At 31.7% G+C, this 10,111-nt stretch overlaps 1 long non-coding RNA gene across 8 annotated transcripts; it reads left to right on the top strand.

Moving 5' to 3' along the window:
- The first annotated feature begins 1,204 nt into the window (after window positions 1-1,204).
- On the top strand, window positions 1,205-8,190 carry LOC142614433 (uncharacterized). Of its 8 annotated transcripts, none has more exons than XR_012840440.1 (8): window positions 1,205-1,501; window positions 2,318-2,449; window positions 2,717-2,877; window positions 2,927-2,970; window positions 4,292-4,540; window positions 5,651-5,723; window positions 5,853-6,622; window positions 7,853-8,190. It is a non-coding gene; the product is annotated as an uncharacterized LOC142614433 (long non-coding RNA). The 8 variants fall into 8 exon arrangements; XR_012840439.1 differs by having other exon boundaries at window positions 2,736-2,877; window positions 5,853-6,633; XR_012840441.1 differs by having other exon boundaries at window positions 2,736-2,877; window positions 5,853-6,633; window positions 7,857-8,190.
- The last annotated feature ends 1,921 nt before the right edge of the window (window positions 8,191-10,111 follow it).

The following is a 10,111-nucleotide window of genomic DNA, read 5'->3' on the forward strand; positions in this document are numbered from 1 at the left end:
GGAGGCTGAAAGAGGTCTTGGTCTTAGATGGAGGCGCTGTACGGTACTGCTGAGGTCGAGAGGGAAACGTAAAGAGGGAGGCGCAGAGAGGAAGAGGGTTTAGAAGCAAAGCTTATTTGGGTTTCTTTTTAGTTTTTTTACTTTTCTTTGTTAATATCTGATTTGGCATTTTAGTTTTTAAAAAGTTGAGGTGGAGCATGCCACATCATCAAGTTGTAAAATGTTTGAAGAATAGTTTGTGTCTTTAGCATTACTTTTTTTTTTATATACATACACAAATCAAACACACAATTATGTTTTTTCACATTTTAAAATATGTTATTTGAAACATAGTACCAAACACATTTTTTGTATTATGAATACTTTAAACACGCGTTTTCACAACACTTTTTAAACCACAGTTTTTGCATCATTTCGAACAATGATGCTTGAAATCTATACCAAACAGGCACAATCTCGCTTGATTTTGTTTTGTTTCTTTTTTTTTGAGAGACATTCTCGCTTGATTTTGATGACTTTACTCTCTTTTTCTTTTGGCCTATGAAGATTTAAAAATGAACAATAAATATAGACAGATTTTTTTAGTCATTTTCCAAAAATATTAAGATATATTTGAATCTCTCTTTTTGTTTGGTGATTAGTGTCAATAAAAATGTTTTTAGACTAGGGGTGTATACGAGAGTCGGGTGACTCGGATTGCATAGGTTGAGGCTATATTCTAAACAGTCTGTTATTTGCAAGTTAGAAATATTCCAATCCATCAACCTTTAAAAGCATATAAGTCGGTTGAAAATCTCTACAATTTTGAATCGGTAGGTTAGGCAGGGTTAGCAAGCTGTTGAATTTACTCGATACACATTTATACTTAAGGCATTTTAAATGTGCCATAAGATAGAGATTTTTAGTTGATGTTTTTAATGGGTATTATTTGAAATAAATCTTTGTTCTCACAAATAAATATAAAAAAAGGAAAGAGAAAAATAACAACATTATTTATTCTTAAATAAATATATACTAATCTATATATATCTATATTTATATATATAAAATCGAAACCTCTGAAACTCCTACAATTTTTCACGTTAGCACAATATTAAGAAAAAGAAAAAACTTTCCTACAACCCGGCATTATTAAAAAGAAAAAAAAAAAACGCAAAAATTTCAGCTAAAAAAAAATAGCCAAAAGCCTAAACCCGAAAATTTTCTTCTGCCCAAAACCAAACCCGATTAAAAAAACACTCTCCCCCTTCAACGCAAACACAGTAACACAGACTCATCAAACTCCCTCTCTTCTTCTTCACGCAGTCCCATCTCCTTCTTCTAACACACAATTTCCTCCATGCCTCTCTATACATGCATGTTCCCCTGCCTCCAGTCTTTTTCCCTTCTCTACCTTCATTCCAAGCTTTCTTCTGTCGTTCAAACCAATATCCTTTGTAAAGAAAGGCCAGCCCATCAACATAAATCGATACCCTTCGTTCAAAATCTGTATCCTCTCCAGGTGAGTTTCTATTTAATAATATATGTTTGCAATCCAATTTGGCTATCTTATTTGATTATTCTCTTTTTTATTTTATTTTATATATAAACGATCTTCCTTTTATTCAAAACATACAAAGTCTTTCATATGTTATTCAAAATTCAATTTTGTTTGACAATTTCACCAGCTTTCTTGCTTTTTCTCTCTGTAATTCTTTCTCTTTCTCATGTTTTGCTGGTATAATGGTTGAGAGAATGATATAAGAATTGATATCCTTTGTGAAAATAGGCCAACCCTAAGTGTTTGACAAAATGTCTCAATGATCTAAATGAAAAAACAAAAATTCTAAGACAAATCCTGATGGCTGATAGGACTCAAATTCCCAAATCCTGATAGACTCGAACTAAAAAAAAAAGTAGTAGTAGTAGTAGTATGATAGGACTCTTTTAACCCAAGTCAGATGATTTGCATTAGAATATATGAATAGAAAAGATCGTGAGAATAGAAAGATTTCATTGGATCATGCTGACAAAGGGAAACTTTTGCATCTCGATAAATTTTTTGATGAAATTTTGGTTTGTGATAATTGGTTTTGGCTCAATAGGGGCCATATTTGAAGGCTAATATGGGTTTGAATTTGAGATATTTCATCTGAATTCTGATTCTTTCAAATAACAATTCTTGATTCAAGTTTTGAATTAAGGAACCTCTGCTTCGTTCTTTCCAATAGGTATCCTATGCACCAAATCCTCTAAGCATTTGGCCTGAAATAATACGTATTTGACTATATATATAACTAAATTATTTACATGTATTTACTATTTTTCGAATCCCAAGGGCTAGCGTGGATGAATTTGCTTTCGATGGAATTTGCAATATCATGTTTGCATGTTGGTGGAGGAAAATTGTTCTATTAAAGGCTACCAACTTTTACGGACTACGTTAACAAAGGCTTTGTTAACCAGCAAGGTTGGCCTGTTTTACTTGTGTGATTGTTGCTCTCTTCATTGCCTCTGTCCTGCTTTTTTTGTTATTGTTATTGTTGCTTCTTTGAAGTATGAGTTTTCAGGCAAAAAAGGCCTTTGTAATAATTTATTATGTATCTTTCCTACTTCATTTGCTTTGCTATGTTTTGGTGAGGCTTAAGGGGTTAATGGTCCTCTGTTTTGTTTGTTGGTTTAGTTTTTGATTGTATAATATGTACTTACAAGTTACTTTTTTCTAATTCCTTAAAAGCTACTACTTGAATGGCCAGGATGCTTCAATGGTTGCAGATGCGGCGATGAATGTAAGGTCCAAGTCTATCCACCTCTCGACCCAACTGATTGAGAAAGAGTTGATCAGCTTAATCTACTGTTGTTAATTAATATGGGATTCTTTTATAAGAGACACAAGAGGTATATTATAATATATATATGTTGATGGTTAAATACAAGTACATTTCAGGTACAAGGAGGGCAGAAAGCCAGGTACATGATTAAACATTCAAGGTACGAATTATATGATTCATGAGCAATTTCAACTTCAATTTGACAATGGATTTTCAATTTTAGAATTATTGCATGTGTTGCAAATCTATATTTAAAGTGAGAAAATTTAATATAGAAAGATTTTTAGAATGATGATTAATTTTCTGTGGTTAAAATGATTCTCTTTATATAGAAGTTCGAAAAATTCTCCACCTTTGTGACATGAAATAAATTTTTTTTTTAATGATTGGGAAGAGCACCAATCTATCTGTAACCAAAATAAAAGGAGAATTAAATCGTGCGGATGGGTCTTTGAGTTTATTTCTACCCAAAATCAAATTAAAAGGTTTCTAAGCTTTGTTTTTTCTTTACTTTATAAATAAATATTATATTTGTATAATTAAAGTGCTGAAAGGCAGAATTTTGAGAAGCACCATAAGAAAAATTGATAGGTCTGCGGTATTTATTATGTTTGGCTTGAAAGAAATGCTTGTGTATTTTGTAGTAATGTCAAGTATGAGGCGGCATTAAGCCATTAAGGCCTTAGTTGAGTTTCCAATAATTGAGGGTTTTAGTTTGATTCTTTGTAAGTTTAGTTGTAGCAAAAAACACTTTAAAGTTATCTTTCAATTTTTCAATTTATTTGAAATATTGATTAAGTAGTTCTTTAAATTTGTGTTTTATATGTTTTATGGATAATCAAGGATGTTAAAGATTTAATTCTTCATTTTATTTTAAACTTAAGATTGATTTCTATTTTTCATTATGTAAATTAATGTTTCATATCAAGATTAATATTTCATATCAAGGATAGGAACTATAAGACTGGAATCCTAATGTACAATCAAAGAGGAAGAGAAAAAGAATAGTTTACATATTTATGCACAATAGCTTCCCCGTGCATCGCACGGGATAGCGACTACCTTAATTTATATATCAAATATACAGGGTAAAATAGTTAAATTGAAAAATATATCAAATATACCTTAATTTATATATATATATATAAAACCGAACCTCTGCTAACTCCACAATTTTCCACGTCAGCATTTTTTTAAAATTTTTAAATCTGATTTTTTTTATTAAATATATATACTCTTCGTCTATATCTCTTTTTAAAGCATATATATAAAACCGAACCTCTGCTAGCTCCACAATTTTCCACGTCAACATTTTTTTTTTTAATTTTTAAATCTGATTTTTTTTCTTTTTATTAAATATATATACTCTTTGTCTATATCTCTTTTTAGAGCAACCTTTAAGGTTATTTTTATCGATCTCTCTCTCTCTCTCGCAATGGCTGATACCATTGACAACGCCACCGCCACCGCCATCACCTCAGGAAAACACCACAGCTGCTGCTGCTACTGCTCCTCCGCTGCTGCCACAAGAAATCCCTGTTCCAAAGACGGAGACTAAACGCTGGGGCGACAAAGAAGACGACGAGCCTTTGGAGGACACAACTACTTCGTCAACTTCGCAGCAGGACAAAGTCGCCGCCGAACTCAGCGTCGAGGCCTTGACCATCGACGACACCAAAAGCATTGTCAACAAGTACGTCGATGAACCCCAAGACGCTCACATCACTGCGGTACCATCAATTTCTCACATCACCAAGATTTGAATTTCTTTATTGGCCTGACCTAATTAGGGTGTCAATCAACTCAGTACCTTTGCTGCTACTTTTGGTTAAAATATAATAAAGTACTGTTTTTTATTATTGTTTTAGATCCTAATTAGGGTTTTGAATCTTTATCATTGATATTAATTTTTGTTTTGATGTTTATACAATGTGGTAAGAGATAGTGTTCTATAGTTTTAATTCCTATTATTATGTTACTTGGAACATGAATGCAGAAACACACATGTATAGTTGAGTCTAATAAATATGTTTTGTTCAGTTTTCAATTTTGGGTTTTGATATATTAGGGTATTAATTTGATGTAGGTTACTGTGAATGATACCCCGTATACATTGGCGAGTACTTTCGAGGACTTGAATTTGTCAAAAGAACTGCGGAAGGGTTTATATTATTATAAATTGAGATGAAATTCTAGAAGCCAAGTAAAATTCAAGCTATTAGTTTGCCCATGATTTTGACTCCTCCCCATAAGGATTTGATAGCCCAGGCGCATAATGGTTTTTCTGTCAATTTAAGGATTTCGTTTTTAATTAGGTTTTTCTGTCAATTTAGGGATTTCAATTCCTAACCCCTTTTTCTCTCTATTCATTTTTGTTGAAGTCAAGGAAACGTTCATAGAAAATCAAATTTTACAGGTTTTGTAATTCCTCTATTTCTGAACCTGTACATCAATCAAGTTCAATTTCTTGGCTATATCTGTTAGGTGTTTGACAAAAGGCCTACAAGAGTTACTGTTGTACATGTATTGGAATAATAGAATAAATGAATTGGCATAAACTATTCGATTTGGATTGCTTTAATTGGAAATACACAATTATGCAAATATTTATGTGTGCTGTTTCAAGTCCACCCTTTGCAAATTATTTATAAGGCAAACAGTGTTATGGTCAAATGTGAAAGTTCTTAATTTGAATACTTTGTCTTGGCTTTTGGATCCTTTGGGCATATTTTGATATGATTAGGCTAGGTGGCTATGCAGAATCCATTGTGGCATTTAGAATACTTAATATTTACATTTTCTTACTCTCTGCAAATTGAGTGCATTTTATTTATGTGTAGGAACTGAAGCCAGCCAAATCATGAGAAAGAGATTGTCATACAAATTTTCCGATTGCTTGCTACCACCTCCAAGGTTTGATACTTTCCTCTGCTTTTTTATTTTTATTTTGTTAATCTCCGCCCATTTACTGGGGATTCTCATTTCTGTACTGCTGTTTACCTCTTGATTTCATTTTTTTCCTATAATGAATGTGTTGTGTAGAGAGAGTTGGAGAGAGAGATCTAAAGGAGACCCTTCACTACTGTCAGACCAGATGAAGCATGGAGTCGAATGTTTTGTCTATGAGATTGTTTTGATACTGGACAGATTCCTTTTCTTCTCTTTTATACTCTTCCATAGATTGTTTGTTCTTCTCTTTTATGTTTTTTTATTTATTTTTATTTTTTTATTATCTGAATCATTGATGAAACTAAATGACCAATCTTTGGAACTCTGGCATATTTCTCAAGGAGTCAATAGTTTATAGTTAGCATGTCTATTTGCTAGGCTTGGTTCCTGTGGTTGTTGGGGGTTTGTTTTAGTTTTGGGTTGCTGCTGGGGTTTGTTTTAGTTTCGGGTTGCTGGAGTTTTTAATATTGTTTTTTATCTGAATTTGTTTTAATTTAGGCTTATGTTTGGATTTTTTAAAAATTTAGGCTTATGTTTGGGCATGTGATTTTTTGAAAGAAAAATTCTTTTTGTTAATAGAGAATGTTCATAATTTATGATTGTTTAAGGTCCTCGGATATTGTCAAGAACTGTTTTTTTCTTTTTTGTTTCTCTAAAACTACACAGTAAATTAAAACATGCATTTCTCTTTACAAAAACAGTCCTATGGACAGTGAGATTGACATGTCTTTCCATTTGATTTTTGAATTTGATTATGATTGTCAATTATTCATATACTTACTAATATATTTATTGTTTCTATGTCTTATTGTGGTACAGATCGAATACTTTAGTGGGGTTTTTCAAACTTGGGCTTATTCCCAGTTAAGTGATGGTATTATGATTTCTTTTGATTACATTTTTGTTTATGGTATCTTAATTTCTAATGTTGTTTCTACTTTGCAATTTTTATTTCATGTTAAATTATGCTTGATATGACTTTTGATTTTAGTTCTAATTTCACATTAGCTACTGAAAGCATGATTTATGTGACTTAGTGTTTTGGGTGTGTGTATATAGATATATAATTAGAAACAGGACTTTAGATATTGATTTGCCATATTTATTATGTGTTTTCAATGTTTTTACTGTAGTTGTGATATATACAAATGCAAGTATATTAATTTAGTTATTTAATAATTAACTTACTATTGTAGATTATTGAATTACTTTAGCCTCATGTGGATTTGTGGTTAATTATATATACTTGGTGGCAGTATTCAGTTTTGATCTTAGCCTCCCAATCCTATAGGTTTTGCTTTCATGTGTTTCATTTTCATGGCTTTTTTTTTTTTTCTTTTTTTCTTCTTCTTCTTTTGCTTATCTGGGATTTATGGTTTCATGATCGGGCTATATTTTATACTACCTCATGTATTGTTTTCATAAACTATTAATTCATGGTCAACTAGAATGTTTTTATTGTGAAGTGAATGTGACAGTGGTTTTGGGTTTTAAAGGTTTTCTGTTTTACTATGATATGGACATTAGCAAAAGATTTCTAAGTTTGTTTTGAGAGTGATGTTATGGTTAGCTCAAAAACCCTTTAATGTTTGTCCTGCCCTATATTTATATGTGGGTTATGCATTGTTCTCATTGTGAATGATTAATTTCATTAATTGTCTTTCTTATATTTGGAGGTTTTTTAAATTAAAAAAAAATTAACGGTTTGGAGAGTTGACTCTTTTTTTTTTACTTGAATGAATTGACAGCAGATTTCAATGTGATAGTTATAATACACTATTTGATGTGCAGTATGCATTTTTTGGCAAAAATGTTGTTGAGTTGGGGGGTTGCCATTCTTCATTACTTGGAGTTTAAAATCTGTTATCAATTCATCATAGCTTTCATGATGTTCAATAATAATTGGTATTTGGTAGTTGATTTCATGCTTTGAATTTCTAATTTGTTAAAGCCCTATTTTTTTTTTTTTTTTAAATGTTTAGTTTAGTTTTGTCTTTTCTTTTCTGTTCTTTTACAAATCTTGATGAGTTTTTGTAATTGAAACCCTCATTGGAGAATGTTATTCATGCTGTTCATTCTGTTTTCTTTTTAAGGAAGAGAGATGCAAATAAGATGCTTAGTGAAGTGCAAAACAGGAATTTTAGGAAGACCTCCATGGACAGTGAGCATATGTGGAATAGGTGAGGCCCTATCACTGTTGGTGGGGCATCACACCATTACTATAAATATATATAAAGGGCATTTGTAAATTTAGTTATTGTTTAAATGCTTTGAACCAGATTCTCATGTTGTAGTTGCTTTATGGTTATAATTATTAGATACATATGTTTGATCGTTAGATACTCCTTTTTTTTGTTGATTAGTCATAAATTTAATTAAGCTATTTGTATGTTAGTGAGAAGAACATATATTTTCATGCTCTATGGTTCCATTACGTGCTTTGTACTTTGGAGATATGTTTGCATACGAGAGAGGGCGTTACTTTACAATTCTACCAAATTACTCTTGGTCTGCAAAAGGTTTTGTCTTCCTCTCTCATTTTTAAGGGTTTGTTTACCCCGTGCATCGTATGGGTTAGCGACTAGTATATAATATATAATTGTTGACAGACAAGTCGATTCTCAACAAGTTATAAAAATCTCAACCTAAAAGTCGAATTGACCTGCTAATTTGATAGTCATATGCCCAACCCACATTGCCTCATATAATGAACATACATGGGTTGGCATGAGTGAGCGGGTCAGGCAGATTTTTTTGTATAAACCTATGTTAGAATCCATGTTCTTCCATCACAACTTATTATATCAACAGTTATAAAAAAGATTAAGAAATATTTTGTATCCCTAACATTGCTAGTATATGAATTAGTACTAAGTTTTTGGATTTTCAAGCTCAGGATTTCAATTGCAAGTATGGGTAGGGCTATAAAGAAGGCATGAAGATCACTACTAGGAACAAGCGCACCCTCAATGGAACTTTGTTAGGGGGGGGGGGGGATCTTTTCCCTTACTCTGATTTCTTGAACCATAGAATAAAATGGGAGAAAAGATTACTTAAGCTAGTGGCTTTCTTAAGTTCTAAGATGACCCTAGAAGATGGTAAGTCGTCCAAGATCATGGAAGAGGAAGTAGCCTCATCACAAAAATTGCAAGATTTATAGGATGGTATACTAGAGTGACTCGAACCGACTTCCTCGAATTATTTAACATGGAGCTAAAGTTAGATGTCATTTAATTTAAAAAATGCATTTTATCATTCTGGCAACTAAAGTAGAAATATATATAATATTGGATCATTACACTAAGAGTATGTATGAGCCTTGAGAGCACACTTAGGGAGTATTTGGTTCGTTGTGATGTTACATTATGGCATAATATTACGTTATTGTAATCTTACGTTAATGTAATTTCAATACAATAATACAACATTACATTATTTAGGAAGGTGATGAGATTAAGATGATGTGATATATTTTGTAATTTTAAATTAAGGTAATGTTAGAAAAAATAAAATAAACAAAAAATTTTAACGTTGCATCATCATAATGTGCATCACATTAAGGACACATCACAACAAACCAAACTCCCCTTAATGTAATGATCCACTATTGTGATGCCCTTGCCCATATCAATAAATTGTGCTAACCTCCGTGTGTGTGTGACATAAATCATAGCACAAGACTAGTGGTGCACCTTGGAGCACGAAGACTTTGGTGCTACTTGATGATGGATAACATACACAAGGGCATGAGATATAATTTAGAACTTCATTGCATTTCCATTGTGAAAATAGGGAAGAATCATTGCAAATTCTCACCATGGAATTATTGTAAAAAGGAAATTGCAAACTGATAAAAAAAGGCGAAGGACACACACTTAATCACCTTAAAAAATGGACAAACGTTAGTTCATTCTAAACTTGGAATTAATGTCAATTTAGAAATTTAGAGAGATGCATTAGAAAATACATGTTGTTGAATAAGTAGATGAGATATAATATTAATAAAAGTAGAGAAGCACATTAGGACATAGGAAAACATTATAAGACATCTATAAAACTAGTTATGTTCTATGGTATTGAATGTTGGGTTCTTAAGAAACATATTCATAAAATGAGTACAGTTGAAATAAGAATGTTAAAATGAATAAGTGAAAATACAAGGAAAATTAGGATTCGAAATGATGAAACCCTATTGATGAAAAGTTGAGAGTGAATCACTTAAGGTAGTTGGTCATGTATATAGTGAAGCTATTAATGAGAAATTGCAAGTTGATTCAAGTTGAGAAAATAAGAAGAGGTAGCAGAAGATGTAAAATAATATTAGCAGGATTAGTAAAAATGACATGCCAAAT

Source organism: Castanea sativa, chromosome 11 (genome assembly GCF_040712315.1).
Source record: "Castanea sativa cultivar Marrone di Chiusa Pesio chromosome 11, ASM4071231v1".
Taxonomy (NCBI): Eukaryota; Viridiplantae; Streptophyta; class Magnoliopsida; order Fagales; family Fagaceae; genus Castanea; species Castanea sativa.